The following is a 19,355-nucleotide window of genomic DNA, read 5'->3' as shown; positions in this document are numbered from 1 at the left end:
AGAAAAAGATTGAAAGGTGGCAACTTAAATCTAATGAGAAAGTGCAAGATGGAGCTGGCTGGACCAGGAGCCTGTGGTACCTGAGCTAGCAATTTACAGTGGAGGAGATGTGGGTAACGTGGTAGGAGAACCATTTGGCAGGGAGTTCAGGTGCAGTTCTTGCGGGAATCTGTACTGGATGAGGATTGTATAGGCAAGTAGGCTGTCGCCTACAGGCCTGCTCTGTCATATATTACAAAAATTTTGAGACACAGTGTATGAGGCAGGGGATGATGGGAAGAAAAATGAAAGTTTTATGGCAAAGGCAGATAAATGCTGATCTGAACTACCACTTTAGCTCTGCCCCAGGATCACTGTAGGGTGCTGCCTCAAGGTAGTGATCTAACACATTCAAAGTTGGCCTATAATTGCATTTTTCCCCATTTTCAGAATATTTATCATGAGATGTATCAGAGAGCTGTTTGCAGAAGTGTTCTGTGCTACTAAGTGGCTGCAGTTAAGTGGAGCTATCTTTAAACATGGTATTTTTAAAAATACTTAGCATTTAATAATATATTTTAAAATTTTTTGTCATATTTTGGTGGTGTTCATTAAAGTCTCATGCTAGATAACAGTTACAATTGAATTTAATATTACAAATGAATACTAAATAACTGTCTACTCACTGATTGAGACAGCAATACTGCGGTAAAAACATATGAAGCCATATAATTAAAGGCTGCAACCTGATACGGCCTTAATTCAACTTCCCTGGGCAGTTTTAGACCACTTTTGTGGCAAACTTATTTGGGACTATTCCAGAAGACATGTGCAGAACGCAGCTGCTTACTTAGCAACCTTTTCTGCAAATAGCTGGTTTACTAGTGCAGGCACTGGCTTCCAGTAGCTGTCATAATTGAGATGTTGGTTTAGATCTGTAATCTTTGGATCCAAAAATATTCCAATAGATAGAATCTAGTTGCCTTCTTCCTCTCTCAAAGCATTTGAATTTACTTATGATTTTGAAAGGAAGTCCATTGGTAAGAGTAGGAAGCAACGAGGGAAGGTGCAAGTCGTGAATGGCTGATACTTCTCTAGTGATAAGAAAGCAGAGAATGCAAGGGAACTGTACAGAAGGTACAGAAGTGGTGGATCTTTAAATTGGATTGAGGAAACCGAGAGAGACTTCAGATCTCAGTGTTGATTAAAGATCATAGAATCATTAAAAGAACAGGTCTGGAGAATACCTTCAGGATCATCCAGATGGTCTTTAGTGAAGATGGTATAGAATGAGAGGAATGCATGGAACAGGCAGGAAGAGTTCCTAATATATAATGGACTAGGTAACAAAATGTGTAATTTAATGAGTAAAAATCAGAAACGTGAAACAAGTAGGCTTTTGTTAAATAAGCGTAGGATCAATAACAACAGAGGAGGAGGCAGAAAGTAGGCCCCTGAAGAATGTGAAGATAAGCGTAAAGTTTTAAAGAAATATGAAGCTCCTCTCCGTGAACATACATAGAAAGAGACTGCTGCTGTTCTACTTTTTTTTTCAAAGGAAGGCTGTTACTACTACATGTTATTACTATTACTACTTACTAATACTAATACCTGCTACTACTAATTTTTGCTACTAATTTACTAATATTACATCTCACTACTACTAATAGTTTGTGATACTACTGATAAGTAGTACATTTAAAGCCAGATCACTAGGAGGAGTTATTTAGATTGCTAGTACTCAAGAGAGTGCTTGCAGTTAAACATCTTTTAACTTGTTCAGCATGCAAAGATACTGCTTATGAGGCTTTCTGGTATAGCTCATGTCCACTTGAAATTAAAATTTGAAACCAAATTCATCGGGGAATATAATGTACATAACTGTCCAAATGTGATACCCATCGTGCTATATAGGCCAGTGTTTTACACGTTTTAGAAAAAAAAAGGTGAAAGTTTCTGTCAGTATATAAATATACCTACGTGTGCATGTGTATGTATAAATACACTGCCACGTTTTCCATTTTTGGTACAGGAAAGAAAATAATCTTTCATAGGAAAAAATAAATAGTGACGTTTTATCCCATTCTAGTAAAAGGAAGGAAAAAAATTCACTCTTCAGCCTTAAGGCGTAAAGTTGTATGTCTCTAACCAACGTGAGAAAATTCTCTGCTCCTTCCTACATAGAGCTACACCCTAAGCCACAGCTGAAAGCTTGTCCTCTCTGCCTGCCAGCTAAGGCACAGTTTATAAGGTAGGGCAGGGTTCTTTGCTCCAGCTCAGCAAGACTGAACCCACACAGTCCATCTTAATGCAGAATATATAAAGAGAAGATACACAGCTTAACTATTAAGTAAATAATCATCCAAATTACATCATTCCAAGTCAAATGTCAACTGCCAATTGCCCTGTTATCTGAAATAAGATGAGAGTGAGTTTTTACCGCAAGTAAAGACATGTTTCCATGTTATTATCACAGCTCAGTTAATGCACTGAAGGTTCACACGCTAGTTTATCTCACACTAACTTTATGGGAATAGCATAAACAGGCAGCAGAAGTAACCAAATACTAAGTATGGACCAAACCTTCAAGAACTGTGTATGATAACTAAGTAAAAAGAAATATAAACCTGTTCCTCCTAATTCTCTTCCTAAACATAATTGTGCTATATATTTGGCCTTCAGAAACACCTGTGTCCTAATCTTTAAGTGTTTTGCATATTTCTTTTTGGTAATCTGAAATTGAAAATCATAGAGCTTAACCCATATGACTGCCAGGGTAAGTGAGAAGCAGAGCAGTTACGTTGTCCAGATTGTACTGTTGAAATACCTTTCAGTCCAAGAAGCCCTGTAGTCCTGCAGAAGACGAGGATGAATAAAATTGCTAAAAGCAGGCAAGAGATCAAGACATTCAAGTCCTGAGCAGTTCTTTCAGGGATGTTTTGCAGAGTTTACTTCAGGCACCACTGAAATTGCTATTTCTCAGATGCGTGTTCAACAGGCTCATCTTCTGTGCTGTCTCACAGCTTAAAGCGGTTGTTCCAATTATAGAGGGACCTTCACATCTTAAGAAATATATGTCTCTACTTTCTCCGAGATCTTCTCAGTGAGGAAAATCTGAAGCGTTTGTTCGTAACAGAAGTAAGGCTCGTGTAGCAATGTAGCACAACCATAGCCTCTCTCTGGTGCTGGGAAGAGAATGTCTGTGAGGAAAAGTTCACATGCTTGAATAATGTAGGATCTTGGGGAGAACAGAGCACTGACTCCTACCTTGGATGAAGGAGGGAAGCCAAGCAGTATCTGAGATCTCAGAAGAAAAGGTTAAAACAAGCAAGAAAAGTCTAGGGAAGGAGGAAGGAGAAAAGGAGGGAGGTTCCTACAAATGTAAAGTCATAATGGTTGTGCCTTAGAAGTTCTAGAGGTGGATAATGGGACCTTCCATTCACAATCATAGAATCATTAAGGTTGGAGAAGACCTCTAAGATCGTCAAGTCCAGCCGACAATAACAAGCCTTAGACTCCAAGTTTATTCAGTTCAGTTGTGGTCACATAAGCAGTACCTCACTGGTTCAATAAAACTTAATTCATATTATGACCCAAACTAACTTTAAGGTTCTTCTCCAAAATTTCTAGATTCATCATCTTACTTTTGGCACAAAATGCAATCCCACAGCGAACATAGTGCTGGCATTTTGAGGATATTTTCACTTGTGCTCTTGGAATTTGCTGTTTTCAGAATTCTGTCACTGAACTAAAATGAAGTAGCAAAAAACTGCAAAAAAGCTAATAGAAAAGTGGAGCAAACAAGAGAATAAGGATTAAAGAACTCTAAGGTTTCCTTTAAAGCTACATAGTCTCCTCCAACAGCAAGAAATACTTTGACTAACACCCAACCAAGACAAAATAGTTCTAGTTTTCCTCCCAGATCATAATTAATAAAAACAGTGTTCTGAAAAAGAACTCAAAATGACTGTATACGTGGTAGTGAATTCTTGGATTGGGAAGCCAAACTACCTCTTTACATATTCAATTTGGTTGTGAGGTTTGTTTGTTTGCTTTTCCAAGGCAATATTCATGCAAACAAGAACCTAGTAGTAGCACAAAACTCTCCATCAACCTATGCCATAAAACCAGAAATCTCACAATGCTTGGGACCATTCACTGTATAGCCATTCCTGCAGAGATACCTTATTTAACTATATTCTTACCTTTTGAAGGTAACATTCAGCTGCTTCTTAGCTGGCTGTAATAAATTAACACATCCAACCGGTCTTCAGTTGATATGATCATCTGGGAAATACCTGATTCATCACAGGCAAGGCTGGGCTGACAGCTTATGAAAGACTCAACATTTCCTGAAGGACAGTTTTTTCAAGACTGGCACTGGAGAGAGCGGTGCTATGCATGATATCGTGCTCTGTAGGTCTGGGTTTCGGCCCAGAAGTTTTCTAGTCAATTGGGGGCTAAAACACAAATAGTGTAAAGCTAATAAAGCTAATAGTGTAAAGCTAATAAATAAAGCAAATAAATCTAATAGTGTAAAGCTAATAAATGCACATTCTAGGGTCATGTTTGCAAAAAGGCACAATTAATTCATCTGCAGACTAACAGTATAAGAAGAATATAGACATGGAAGAGATGTGGATCGAGTCCACTTCTTGTTATTGGAGGCACTGTATCACCTTGTTTCTTTTGTTTAGATTCACCACTGAAGATTTTGTTCCCATATTCCAACTGGAAATCTATTCTAGAAACTCACTCTTCTAGGTTAGGATCTTTCTGCTAAATTCTAATCTTAATTTGTAAACTGACAGCTCATGCTGATTTATGGGTGATCATCGCTGCCCTTTCACTTTAGCAGATCTCCCTCCTTGGTGCTTACCTGGTTAGCATATTTATATGCAACACTGACGTCTGATCTCACTCAGCCTTTGCTTTTCTTCCTTTGGTCACCTCAGTAGTCATTTCTGCACAAGTGCCATTGACGTGGGTCTTTTCTGCATACTGATTTACTTGACTATTCCATTTTAAAGTGTTACCAGTGTCATTCGTATTGCTGCAGGAAATACCTCAGGTGGTAAGTAAATCCTGCTGTTTGTACAACTGTATCACACTTGTCATCATCCTGCATAAACTGGATCAACCTGTTTTGCTCTTTCCAAATATTGCGTTCTCATTATACGACTTCTGTGTTATTATTCTTCAGAAGTATGATGTTATAGTTTGTATTGTAGAATTTCCTTCTGGTTTGTGCCTCCATTTCTTGGGGTCAAACATTTTTTTCAGCATAATATTAATTAAACCTTCTAATCTTTTTGTCAACAGAGCACTGGTAACATTTATGTCAGGTCACTAATGAGTACATTAAAATCTACTAGCTTCTAGCTGGATTCACCATTCAAAAATCATTCATAACCTTACCACTTTTAGACAAAATTACAAAGACTTTCCCAGCTTCATTAATAAATTTCTGAGTGGCACCATATATTTTTTACATATTATATATTATATATACATTTTTATATTTAAAACACCATGTGTTTTATTAATATTCACTTGAATAAAGTGTGTGACATTGTCTTTGCCTAGAAAATCGAGTTATTTTTTTAAAAAAACAGCTAAGTCCAATACACTCTTGTCTACTTTTACATCTAGTTATTCACTGCTTCACTATTTGCTTTAAATTATTGCAGACAACTCAGGGACCTTTTGGACATGAATAACTTCTGTCCTCTCCCTCCTTTACAGAGTCAGACACTGTACAGCCTGTTCTCCAGTCATATACCACCCTGACTTTATATATTTATTTGAAATATTTCCCATGGAACCAATCCTAAGGTCTTCTTATTCTAGTTTTTCAGTATTTTGGGATGAAGATTTTCAGCCCTTCCAATCTGAGTTTTTCTTCTTTAAACACATATCTCCCAATTCTGTATTTTATTTGTATTAATCATACCCAGCCATGAGTTGAGGAGTATATGTGAATCAATTTTAGGATAGTAGGGAAAACTCCCTTCCCTTCAAACCGCTTTCCCACGGGTAAGGTCAAACTTTGCTAGAGTAGCCAATGTGATACTCAGCCACAGAAAAAGACATGGAACTCAAGCTCTAAACTATCCTTTGCTCCACCACTGCGGGGGAGCATGGCTGCTCACCGTGGGAAGGTCACGGCCAGCTGACAGCACCTGGAAGAGCAGTTGAGAGTCGTGCAATTATCAAATATGCCACAGGATGGTGCCATAAGGTTAGATTTCTCAATCACTCAGCTGCCACTTATATTAACGTAATAAAAAAGCAAATGCTAAAGGAAAAAATCCACACAAATATTATACATTTAATGGCGGGCAATAGCTGTATTTGCGGTAATCTTGACAGATAATTTAAATCCTACAGTTAGGTTTGTTATTTTCTTGATCTGTATTCATCTCCATTCCCAAATCTCCTGTAGGTGTTAGAGGTGACTGTCAGTGGACTAACTACAGTCAAAGTGAACATCTGTACAGTGGGAGCTTATCGCTGGTGAAACAGCATTGCTTTATTTGCCTTCATAACTTTGATTTTAAGGAATATCTGTAAACCATGTTGTGCAGAAATAGTATTAGTAGTGCAACTGCAGAGCTGATAATCTACAGATCTCTTAATTTTTCATTTAATTTACCAAAGGTGTATTTAACAAGCATATTTCTTCTGCTGTCATAGTAGTTAAACCAGTCTAAATCACTGTTGGTCTACTTCGGGTAATGGTTCGCTAGTTATGGGAGCAATGAAGAAGCATATTTGTACAAGACACCTGAGAAACATGTATTCCATTCCTTTCCTGTGGTATGTTAAGGTCCTTTACAGAAGGAAAAAAAAGTTCCTAAGAATGCCTGTAAAACTGAAATATTGATGTGAGTATCTAGAGAGCGATCTGTAAAATAAAAGTGACTAACACTGTCAGATGCTGTTTGTTGTTTGCCACAGAACTTAATCTTTTGAGCTTAAGAAGAAAATTATACCATTAATTTCATTCTAGTAGGAGCCCTGTATGTGTTTGAGATCCCTCTGTTTCTAAGGTTTATTTTGAAAGTCATCACAAGCAGCTACAGGATTGGAAGCTGTAGCTTCCGGTATCTCTGAACACAACCCAAAATACAGACTTGTTGATACAAGATATATAGAAGAGTATAGAACATATGACAATTATATGCAGTATTCAAAAAGCAGTATTTGTTTCTTTATCCACTGAAATTCAAAACTCTGGTTTCTGTAGGCTTTTAGTCTAGTTTAGATTAGATTAACACTTAGGTATATTAGAATAATGTTGGTAAAACAGATGCCATTCCTTATTCAGAATTTTTTTTGTCATTCCTCTCTGCACTTGTCTCCCACTCATGCAAGAGCCTCATTTTGTTGTCAGAAGTCTTATGTTAAATCATTATTCCACTCAGTAAAATTTATAAATCAGTAAACATAGGTAAAAATAGAATTGTTAATATTCTCACTCTGTTGCTTATCATCCTGGGTACAGTCTTGCACATTTTTATATCTTTTAGAGCCATGTTTACCATGATTCTCAAGCCTTAGAGGCCTTCTGGTCTTACTGCATTTTCATTTCTGCAGTGGACATATGAATGAAGAGCCATCGATGATCTCTGTTGAAACTTATCCTGGCTCTCTATGCAGTATTGTGATAAGATGCTGTCTAGTGGAACTCCCTGATGGCTCACCAAACTGTCAGAATGTTTTCTAGGAAGCAACTGTTTTCAGTGCTATTCCAGAGTCTTTATCTGTAACAACATTAACAACTCACTTCACTTGGAACAGGATCAGGCACCACGAGTGAGGTTTCAAAGCTTATTACAAAATACATCATAAATCATGGTAGGAATAGAAGAAGTGCATAACAATGACAAATTACTTAGCTTGAGTCTGTATGCTAAAATATATTTATTTTTTGAGTCTAATTGTTTAGCTACTTATTTGGGAAAAGGTATAAACTTGCTGGTTTACTGCTGATATAGGATTTGAATCTTGAGACTCCTATTGACGTTCTGTATGAAGCCTATCTGTAACTACAGAAATGGGGAATTATGACCCAGAGTACTGGTTGATAACATTCTGTGACAAGAATTATTGTCCGAATGGCTCTGCAAAATTTCAGCTGCCTTATGGAATAACACTGCACACCTGACCATGAATTGTTACAGAAATTTCCCTATTTCACCACCAGCGAAAGCAAACCAGCAGCATTCCCTTCTCCATACAGACCTTTCATTGTAGAGGAAGCAATTAAAAATTTCACTCATAACCACAACTTATTACAATAAACAGTTCTTCATCTTTCGCATATCTCCCTGAAGACTCAGAACTGGAATTGTGTTACACCCAGGAAACCCGTAAATCTTCATATGCAAATGAACATATAAAACTGCTCATGTCCATGGACTGGGTGCATAACCCACTTTCATCGGAAAGAAATTGTGGTGCCTCACTTCATAGGTATTATATTAACTGACAGGAATTCAGGCAGTGGCCTCCAGGTGAAGACAATTAAGCTATCCTACCAGATCTGGAATGTGTTGGGAGCAATTCAGTGACTAGTTATAAAACAGGGAAGGGAGGAATGTGTCCTGCTTTTCCTTGTTAGGGCTTGCTACCACCCCAGGGACAAGGGAACTGTTTGTTGTCCTCCTGGAGAGAGAAGAGAAAAAAAAAGTTTTATGTTGCATCTGAAGCAGGTGATCTGAACAGCTTAACCCTTCTTACTATATCTGATAAATTTGATATACTCAACAACATTCCTTTTCAGAGTTTTTTATTGTTGTGGTTGGTTTGGTTTTTTTTAATGGTATAGATGCAAAGCAGGAAAATTCTGGTCTACCATACCACCTGCCTGTTACCTTCTCTGTCCACACTGGAGGCTACAGGGAATCAGTTTTTACCATTGGAATAACACACACACACACAAAAAGTTAAATAATTAAATATCTGTTTCTGTTATGCATCCCTGGTGCATAGGCAGTGATACAAGTCCAGAGTGGTAGCAGATTCTCCCATATTTGGTAATCCTGCTACACACTGAAAATTGAAAACAGAGCTTCACAAAAAGCTAAAAAATTATCAGTGGAATTTTAACTACAGCCCTGTGCGTTCTGGCACTGTGGTGAACTCCACGGAGCAAACACAAGTGTGCTATAATGCATTTTAAAAATGTCCTCACGTGGTCATTTTGATGTTCAAGATCATATGCTGCTGCTGTTTCCTTCTCCTTTCTGATCTGTTTCGCTCATTGTACAATGGCACTGAGGGAGGACCCGTTCCTGCAGCATGTTCCGATAGGGCCTGTCTTCACAGATCAGGTTTTGAGGCAAGAGCCAGATTCAGGTACCCAGTCTGAATCTGTACAGTACAGTACCTGTGACTCTCAGATGTCAAAACTAGGAGGGGAAAAGAAAAAAAGAAAAAAAAAAGAAAAAAAAAAAGAATTCTTTACAGTGTTTGGAAAGCAGGGAACTCCCTGCTACAGGATGTTGTGTTTGCTAAAAGTTTAGTTTCAGGAGAGGACTACACATGTTCACAGGAGAGGAATTCTGAGAATTACTAGATAAACAGAAATTGTGTTTGGCTCAGGAGGTTTCTCAGCTGCAAATGACTGGAAGCTCAGGGAAAGTGTTATATATTCCTGTCCAGTGTTCCGTATCTTCTTTAAGCATCCATTCATGGCTATTACGAGAAGCAGGATACTGGTCTTACTGGATTCTTGGTCTTACCCAGCCTGGTCATTCTTATTTTGAAGCATTACCTATTTCAGTTCCAAAGTTCCTTCTACATAAATTTTATGTTCTAATGTTATGTTTTCATTACTGAAAAATCCTTACTTAAGAGATAAAGTACCAGAGGTTATAAAAAGCCTTATACTGTTGAGATTAATCCATAGCTGAGTAAATTTCCTACATTAATGCCTTCACTTTGAGTCTTTTAGGTCCCACATTTGGATTCTGGCAGGTTACATGAAGGACCTGGTCTCTAATGACGGTGTCTTTCACTATTACATACTCGCTACACTGTGACAAACCATGTTACTAAAAAAAATAGTATTATACAGCACCTTTAGATATGCTAGTAAAAAGAAAAATATTGATATCAATTATTAATCTTCTTTTGAGGCATTATCTGTATAGATTTATTTTAAGTGTAGATATACACACCCTGAAGACAAGATAGCTGCTGCTTACACAGAACGTGTACGCATCTGACCATAGAAAGCAATACATATTTCTCCCTTTTACTTCCTTTCCAACTTCTACTCAAGTCAGCGAAAATTTTTGTTTTTGTCTGATTTTGATTAGTGTTGTTGATTTTCTACATATCTCCTACCTTTGAAGTCTTTTAATATTATCTTTGAGGATTTTCTTTTAGATTTCCAGCTTCCAGCCCTTGCAACAGCATTCCTTGACATACCTTTTGATGTTTTTGTAGGTCACTGACACGCAGCTTTTACCTGCCAGCAGACTTCAAAGCCTGTAATGTTTGGCAGCCAAGCCTGTCTCAGAGATTTCTCTATTGGTTGGAAGAAGTTACTGAAATTAGATGGCAAACGCTCCATCGGCACTGGAGCCACATTCCTACGCTAAAGAAGATTGCCAGTGTCACTTTCTTGATTATATGCTGCTTCATGGCTAAATCTTGAATTGGAGGCTGTCTGTCTGAAGAGGATGGTCTCCAAAACCGCTCCGCAAAACAGTATCAGCGTGGCAAGGAAGGAACCAGCCCAGGTTTCGTGGCCTGCCCTCAGTAAAGGCCTCTGGTTCTAGGAGAATGGAATTTGCTTCTCCGTAGGCTTGTACCTAGTCCGACTCCTCTTCCCAGGGCAGCTACCAGCAGTGTCTGCCAAAGCAAATGGGCTCTATCCACGGTCATTTTGACCTGACATGTGGTCTAAGTCTCCTCACAGAGACACCCCATCATATGTGGGGACCAGCATCTTTCTGAATCATGGGGTGAGCTGGGGTGCTCACAGGGAATCCCCACGCGATCCTACCAAAGCAAGTTAATTCACAGGAGAAAGCTGAGGAGTGTCGCCAGGCAGGGCGCGTTCTGCCGTAGCTCAGGCGACATCAGCAGCCTTTCCATTCCTTAGCTTTGCAAACCTGTCAACTTCAATCTCTCATTCATGCTGTTATCAAACACAGTTCCATATTGCAATGAACCAGTAATAACTTGGACATAAACAAGTAGAGCTTGGGTTACTTATTTTTTATTTAATACTGCCGTTTTCTATTTATATATAATTCAGGTATCTCATTAGGGCTACAGATTTATAAAATAATATTATCTGAAACCAAACTCTTTTTTTAATAGCTATCGGTAAGTGCAAGCCACTTACGGCTTTTGTCAGGATAAAATTGTTAAAGTACTGTGGTTTTTAATGTAGTGAACTGTACTCTGTATTTTTATGCCATATACAAACCCAAAAGTAACGGAGCTTTACACGCTTCCTTCGTTGACCTTTAACCATAAGTATCATGTTGGATTATTTCACCTAGGTGAAATGACAGCAATAAATCAGTTCGTTAGCTTATCACTTAACCCTTCTGTGATCAGTATGATATTTCAAAATATATACTGCTCTTTTCGATACAGCAATTTTATTTACTCAGATTTTTGTATATGCATAAGTTAATAAAGGTCCTGATTTTGTACATATTATTCAGTAAGGAGTTTTTCAAAGAGCAGAAAACCTGGCTTCCACTGCACAAAAAAAATGTTAAATAATAATAATAAACAACATATGTCATTTAAGCCAAGGCCAGAGTCTGTTCTCACATCTGTTATTCGAATCTTATATTACAATAGCATCTGCTGTCTTGCAGCTAATCAGACTCATCATTACTATTTAAAGCAAAAACAGGAAACAAAACAAAACAGGCAAACCACTGTTGGTGTTGGTTTAGCAACTTTTGGGCCAAGACCAGTGAGAGACTGACAGGCTGTAAGGCTGGTGTCCCAGCCCATGGCCTGCAGGGAATCCTCTCTTAAGCACCTACACTCCCTGTATTGTGAATAGGAAGATTGAGGAGCCTCATTATAAGAGAGCTGAACAACCTGTGCCCTGAGCAAAGAGCCATTAAGGTCAGTAGGAAATCCCCTTCAGGAATTTAGGTGCTGCACGTAGGCTGTGGGAAGGTTCACAGCTGTGGTCAGCTCAGGAGTTGTCCCTTGGGACCAAGCATCCTCAACTCTTTTATCAGAAACTGAATAGAGTTCACTATTTTTACTGAAGCTTTCGTACAATAGTTAAGGGATTAGCATACTCAAAGATATTTAAGAGGTGTTTAGTAACTTTCTCACCCTTAAAGGGCCCATACCTGTATCTTTTCTACTTGTATTTATTTATGCCAGATCTATTCACATGGACAAGTCCCACAGCTGTGTGACAGATGTTTCTTTCCTCTGTTTGTAATTATACCACTTGAGTGAAGGGCCAACACTTTGAAAGAAAGGAAATACTGATGGGTAGGGAAAAGCTCAGTCCCTGGCCCAGTATGGATTGTTGATAACGTAAACTAAGAATGTTAGAGAAGCAAGTCCTCTCCCAGAAGCTTTGTCTGAAGCTCATATTCATGATCAACAGGCTTTCAGAGTTATCATTGAGAGAATCAAGCAGATTTTTTTCTATGAGAAACACCACTGACAAGTTATGTAAACTGTTACGCAGGACTAGGAGCTCTCTCCTGAGCTCACCTTTGTTGCTAATCTGGTTATATGCTGCAGAATCCTGATGACAATATTGCCTCAAGATACAGATCTGAATTCACTAACACCAAAAGAGACCGGCAATAGCACTGTGCTTTCAAAACCTATGAACGCATTATAATCACTTTAGCAACTTCATTAATATTATATCCTCTAGCCTATATACTCACCAGTGTTCAACAAAGTGGGATGTCATTCTGAAGACCTAAATTAATACAGATGATTAAGACTACTGTATCACAAGGCAGACTGTAATACTTGAAGGCAAGAAGGTATTAGAAAGAACTTGACTGAGATATTCAAGTTATAAAGTCCAGGATGAAAACCACTGAATGAGCTCCTTGCACAAAAAAATACTTCCTCAATTAATGCGGCCAGAATATGAAATTCAGTAAAACTTGAGATGAGCCATACATTATAACTGGATTATGTTTTCCTAGCCTTGGTAATACCATGCTGCCTCTGTAGTTAGAAAGCAGAATAATCAGATCTACTTGAGAACAGAGCTTAATTATCTATGAGCTTTAGTAAGGGTAAAGTGTACCTTGCTCTGTAATGATGAGAATAACCTGTATTTTCCAGTCCTGTTTGGTCCTGAAGTACCAAATACTGGCCATTAGTCATGACCAGGAGAACACAGTTCTCCTCTATATCCCTCCTCTATATCCAAGCGGTCCCCTAGCCGCAGTTCAGATACACTGTTATACCAGCACACGGAGTCACTACGATTCAAATTCAACACAGTTAGCTCAATTGTCCTTGCCAGCCAATATCAGCCACCTCTGTTCTTTAACTACACCCATTAAACAAGGTTCACTTGCAATCTTATGAGGATACCTATGCTGGGAATAACATATCTTGTTATGAGTGCAGCATAAGGCAGGTTTTTTGCCTAAATAATTGCAAGCAGTGAGGAATAGCTCTGGTTTAACTCTTATTTTTTACTATTTTTTCCTCCCGAGGTGGAAGAAAAAAAACCAAACTACATAACATACATCATTGTATCTGAAACAGATATATTGGAATAAAACCTGAAACAGTTTCTTCCTGCACAAACTGTACAACAGCCAAGGTATCAACGGTACTGATCTTTAGCTGAGTTTCTCTTTTATTTGTCTAGGCTCCAACATAAAAATATGATCCCTGGCAACAAAACTACATATGGAGGCCAAATAGAACCTGTGAGACTAGCACAGAAAACCATAAGCCACAATGAGAAAAGTTATTCCAGCTTCACCTAAAGCAGGTTGTGAGGTTGGAGATCCCTACCCCATCACAAACGATTATGCTTAGGTTTACCAGCATCGAGGCAGGCCGTACTCGCTCTCTTGGCAAAACGATCCCAGTGAACTGCGAGACATTTAACCATAAGGGTTCTTTTAACCTGGATCATTTTTTCAGGACTGGATTTGGACAATCACACCACAACATCTGAGGCAGGAGAAGGAAGGAAGAGGCAAAAGCATAAATCTGGAAGTAGAAACCACTTAATGACATGTAGTGTATTTGATAGCTACTTAAGGGCCTTACCTGCTCTCCCAACCTGAAATACACTGTCCTTTCAAGAGGAGGAATATTTTTACCTTACATTCCATTTTTCTCTACCAATAGTTATGAGGCTATGGAGGATTAGGGGTTTTATTTGCTACACTTAAATTGACTTACTGATGTGTTAGTAATTATGCAAATGGGCGGAAGAAAAAGTTTTAGCCACACTTTTTTTTTGTTTTCATCTGGTTTATCAAACACTGAAGCTACTAAAAACTGTCAAGATATAAAGGAATTTTTGCTTTAATGCTGAGAGCAGCAATGGTCAGCGCTTTCAGAAGGATTTTGGCATGCTCCAGAGCAGCGAGAAAGAAACCCAGCGACGGCAGGAGCCCCTGCACCCCGCAGGCCTGGCATCCTGAGGAATTTCAGAAACTAGGTAACACTGCCTCTGTATCTTATAATCTACTTCCAATCCTTAAATCAAAACACAAAGCCAACAGAAGCTACATCGCAACCCCTCTTCTCCTGCAAGGCAAATCCAGCACCGGCAGCTTTGCTTATCACCTCTCCCTCAGCTGGCAGGCGGTAACCCTGCTACCCAGAGCACATCAAACCAACAGCCTGGCTGACAGCCTTTGGCAAGATACCACCTACAAGCAGTTCCCAGCCAAAACTCCTGTTCCCTGTAGAAACAGCCTGTTTCTCTGCCTACCCTTAATTGTTAGGCTTTCTCTCCCTTGAACCCAGCTGGTACCGGTACAGCAGCTGGGGCTAACTGAGCTGGGGTGGTTAGCTTCAGGCCTCCTGGCTCCCAAAGCAGCAGGTCCCTGTGCCGTAATTACTGTTGGTTAATAGCGCATTTGGCAAGCTGCGAAGGTTCTGGAAGTTGTTTCCTTCATGCAGTCTTTCCTCTCATTCCTCACCACCCACTGTCCTCCTTGGCAATTACTAGTTAAGGTGGAAGTTTTTTGAGAAACTGCTTGTTAAAAGTTAGGAAATGGGGTGCTGCCCATGCCAGTGGCGATCCTTTTCCCGGGAGGATTAGCAAATGGAGTTGTCCTGTGTCCAGTTGCATTTCTCACATCACGCTTTCAGCCTTGCATAATTTTTGAGGAATAGTTTATGATGGTACGTAGCTCATCCTGAGTAGGGCAAGACGTTATATAAAAGGAGAAAAGACCAGACAAAGAGTTTTAAATCAGATCCTTTGATATAACTGAAAAGAAATAGTCATCAAGTTTTGGGGCCTCAGGTTTGAGAATGACTGAGAATAACTGCTCTGCATTAGGCTAAATATCAGCTAGATCATCTGAGAGAAAAAACAGTCAATAACTGTGAAACAGAGGAGAGATTGGTGGAGAAGAGGACTATTAGCAGGAGGAGAGGTGAGCAAGAGATTACTCGTATAGAAAAGAGAGAGGCCTCGTTCATCACATTAAAAAGCGTGAAGGGGTTATTTTATGGGTGAACTGTGATGAGCCGTTAAACAAAAAATACGGGTTTTAAAACCTACTAAAGCTATGAATTTAATTTCCCTTGCTGATCTTTAGAAGTGCTTTGTGGTCTGCCTTGAAGATCGGGACTGAGAAGAGAGAGAAGGCTGATCCCTGGGTGAGAAGCATGTCTGCAGGAGATGGGGTGTTTCTGTTCTCTATCAGTTGGCTCTGCAGGTTCATTCCAGTGCATAGTGGCTCCCGCAGTTTCACCCACGTAGCTCCCCTGCGGGCATTTGGTGCACTGGCTGAAACACAGGATGTTCTAGGAAGTGCATATGAATCTGGGTATCTTGACAGGTTCTCAGGTAGGTGGGTGGCATTTATTACACCCAAAATGGAGATCTCATGAGAGAAAAAATAAATTCTTTTATAAGCCAGCAGTAGATGCCATGTGGCTGGGGGAACAATTTTCTGAGTTTTCTCAGACTTTATACAAATAATTTGCAGATTTGAGTTCCAGATGTTCTTCATTGACTGTCCATTAAAACTTAAAATGTAGCTGCGGGCAATGTTTTGTTTTACCAAAAATGACACGTTATTTCCTTTAACAGGAGCTGAGTCTTGAACTGTTTTCTGATATACAAGTGATATTGGCCTTCTGGAGGAGCCTGTATATAAGATTCTTGGAAAAAACTGGTTTGTGGAAATGCTTTCTAGAGAGCAGATTTCTGCTCGCTGGAATGTAAGCAGAAGGTGGAAACTTCTACCAAGTTACCTCTCTAATTTTATTTATGGAGGTGTTCAGTGTGTGGTTAGAATTGGGTTCCCTTCTCAGCTGCTGCTTCCCTTGCTGACATGGCCGTTAACAATAGTAGCAAGTATCCAGCTCTGTGTTGAACTCCTCCTGCTCTCAGTAAGTTCTGTATTTATGTCTTCCAACTAGTCTAGAATGTTTGGCACTTCCGCAGGTACATAGAATAGAGACAGTATTTTGAAACTAATTTCTTAGTAAGTGTCACTTTCCCAGTTCTAGTTACATTAATGCTGCTACCTAGAAATGTTTCCTCTCTTCACAGTGACTGAAAGCTGCAGTGCAGAGTGGCTTTCATCAGGCAGGCTTTTCCTGGGATTTCAAAGGGACTTTTGTGTGAGTAAAATACTGTTCAACACTGCGAAGGGAGAAGCAGACGCTTGGAGCTGACTGCATAGATTTTTGGGGTTTGTTTGGGTTTTTTTAAGAGAGATGTGCTATAGCATTTATTTCACTGCGTACACATGCTCTATCAGGAAAAAAGAACCTGTTAAAAGAATCACACAAGTGGCTCCTAATGAGTCAGAGATTTCAGTGGCTGCTCAGAGGAAAATTCAGCATTTTTCAGGAAAACAAATTTGATTTTGGTGTCTCTTCTTGGAGAATACATTGCTGAGATCCTGTACTATTTTTATTGCCCCGGTCTTCGCTATTTGCCTAAGAACTGATTGTTCATTGAACGAACTGATTGTTTGTTCCAAGCAAACTATGATAGTTGGTTGAAGTGCAGAAGAAAGGTGACTTTAAACAACCTTTCACCTGCTCAACTTCTGTTGCTTCCCTGAAGCCTGCATTAGTGTTGCTGTAGGTTATACTTGGCTAAAAAGGGTCATTAGCCCTGTTGAGTAGTAAAGGATGACCAAAATACAGCAGCTGTCAGACCCTTAATCCTCCTTCCAGTTTATCTACTGCAGCAAAAGTTGCAAGCTGTGATGTAGACCTGGTCTTTTATGCAAGCCGTGTCCTCTTGAAGGTAGATCTGTTATTTCCATTTCTCTTTAATCTAATATTTTCCAAGGCAATTTAGGAGGTAATCAACACTGTACGGTCTGGGACGTGGTTGCAGCTGTTTTGTGCTAGTCTTGATTCAGGGGGAATGCAGAGGACTCTTTATTCAGTCTGGCAGCCCAACTGAAAATGGGGAGGAAAAAAAGCTCTGAACAACCAAAATTAAAAAGGACAATTGTTTGTTGTTTTACTTTGAGGAAAACCCAAAACTTTACCTACTATTCACATAATGTGGCAGATGTGGGCTCGAATCCTTTTTTCAAAAGACGTTTGAACCCAGGCCTCCCACAACGTAGAACACTTTTATGTTTTAAATCAAAAGTGCCTGAAACAAAATATTTCAGAAGCATAAAAACATGTAATCTTAGTACTTCTACTTTTTGACACTTTCAGTTTGATCTCTGGAACTGATTTTTTTTTTTTCAAATAAACAATTCACACACAAAAAAATATTTCTGAATTCTTGTATAGATGCAGGTTAGCCTATGTGGGAGCTGAGCCGAGAGAGAGTAACGCGTGGAGGGGCTGAAACACAACAAAACGTATGCTTACTTCCGAAACAGTGCAAGGACAAGAGCTGGGTATGTCCTTCAAACAGCTGAGTTGATTCCTCCTTTCATTTTCACAAATGTGCCTGGGAAGGGTGTAATTATGGCAAGGTAAAGCTACTTCTGTTTTCAAAAAGAGTGTCTACAAGGAAGAGAGAGTCTGCTGTAGTTATACGCTTTGCTTTCCAACAAAGGTTTGGCAGACCAAATAGTATCCATTGCTTTGTATTCTATCTATTGATAAGTATAGGTGGAATTTCTTGTTTACGTTATTTATTGCTATTAGACGCTTATCTAATGGTTTCAGTGACTTTTCCCACAATAAACCTTTAATACTTTTTCTGACGATGTGATTGTTGATGGTACTATTTAACTCACATGCCCTACCATAGTTCCTTGCTTTCACGTTAAATTACTTTACAATTGTTTATTCCGGCCTGATTTTGACATCTGCTGTATCAATTACCTGAATGATCAAAACCTTTTTGAAGCTCAGGGCATTGTTTTCATTGTTTGCTTTTCTCCATACTTAGAAGACTCGAAGAATTTATAACCATTTACTGGATTTCTAAATTTACATCACATTTTATTTAGCATTTTTTTAAGGTAAAGGAAAGTTAATGAACAGTGCTTAATGCTGACTCTAGAGGTAAATAATGTCCCAACTTGTTTTAGTTTGGTTGCTTAGTTTCAGGCTTTATAAATTCCAAAAGAAATGGAATAAAATTCTTCCAACAGAAGAAATTATGGCTTATAGGGAGAGGAAGAATGGACCAAGGAGAAAGCTGGTGCTCTGACACAGAATCCTGAATGGGCAGTGTGCTGGAGGGGCTGGGGAAGGAGACTGGAGCAAGGATGGGGAATTATGAGATGTAAAGCTTGAAACCGCTAGGCTTGAGGGACTGGGCTAAGAATTAGATGCTGAGAGCTTTGATACATTATCAAAAGTATGTCCCATTCCAGAACTTGGGCACTGGACTTAAGAATGTTGAATTTATTAGTGAGGAATAAAGCATGGGTTTGTGAGTTTTTTTGTTGTTGTTCCTGCCTTTAGAAGATGGAAAAACTATGGGTGCCATCAGCTACTGTGAGCTGACGTAGCAAAAGTTTGTACAGAGATCTAAAGGTCCTGATGCTGATGGGAACTACCTGAGTTCCTGTATGATGCTGCAAATTTCTGCTTTTCTGACTTCTTTTCTTATCCAGAAAAATGAGCATATATGTGCACGGGCAGCTAAATTCAGAAGCTAAATTATGCCAAAATTTGGGCTGTCAGGGTAGCTGAATCCACTCCCGTCCTGGGGGTATAGTCTGATGCTGTTACATTTAGATTTTATTTCTGCTTTT

The sequence above is a fragment of the Phalacrocorax aristotelis genome, chromosome 6, assembly GCF_949628215.1.
Source record: "Phalacrocorax aristotelis chromosome 6, bGulAri2.1, whole genome shotgun sequence".
Classification (NCBI taxonomy): Eukaryota; Metazoa; Chordata; class Aves; order Suliformes; family Phalacrocoracidae; genus Phalacrocorax; species Phalacrocorax aristotelis.
Note: the sequence above shows the minus strand (reverse complement) of the source record.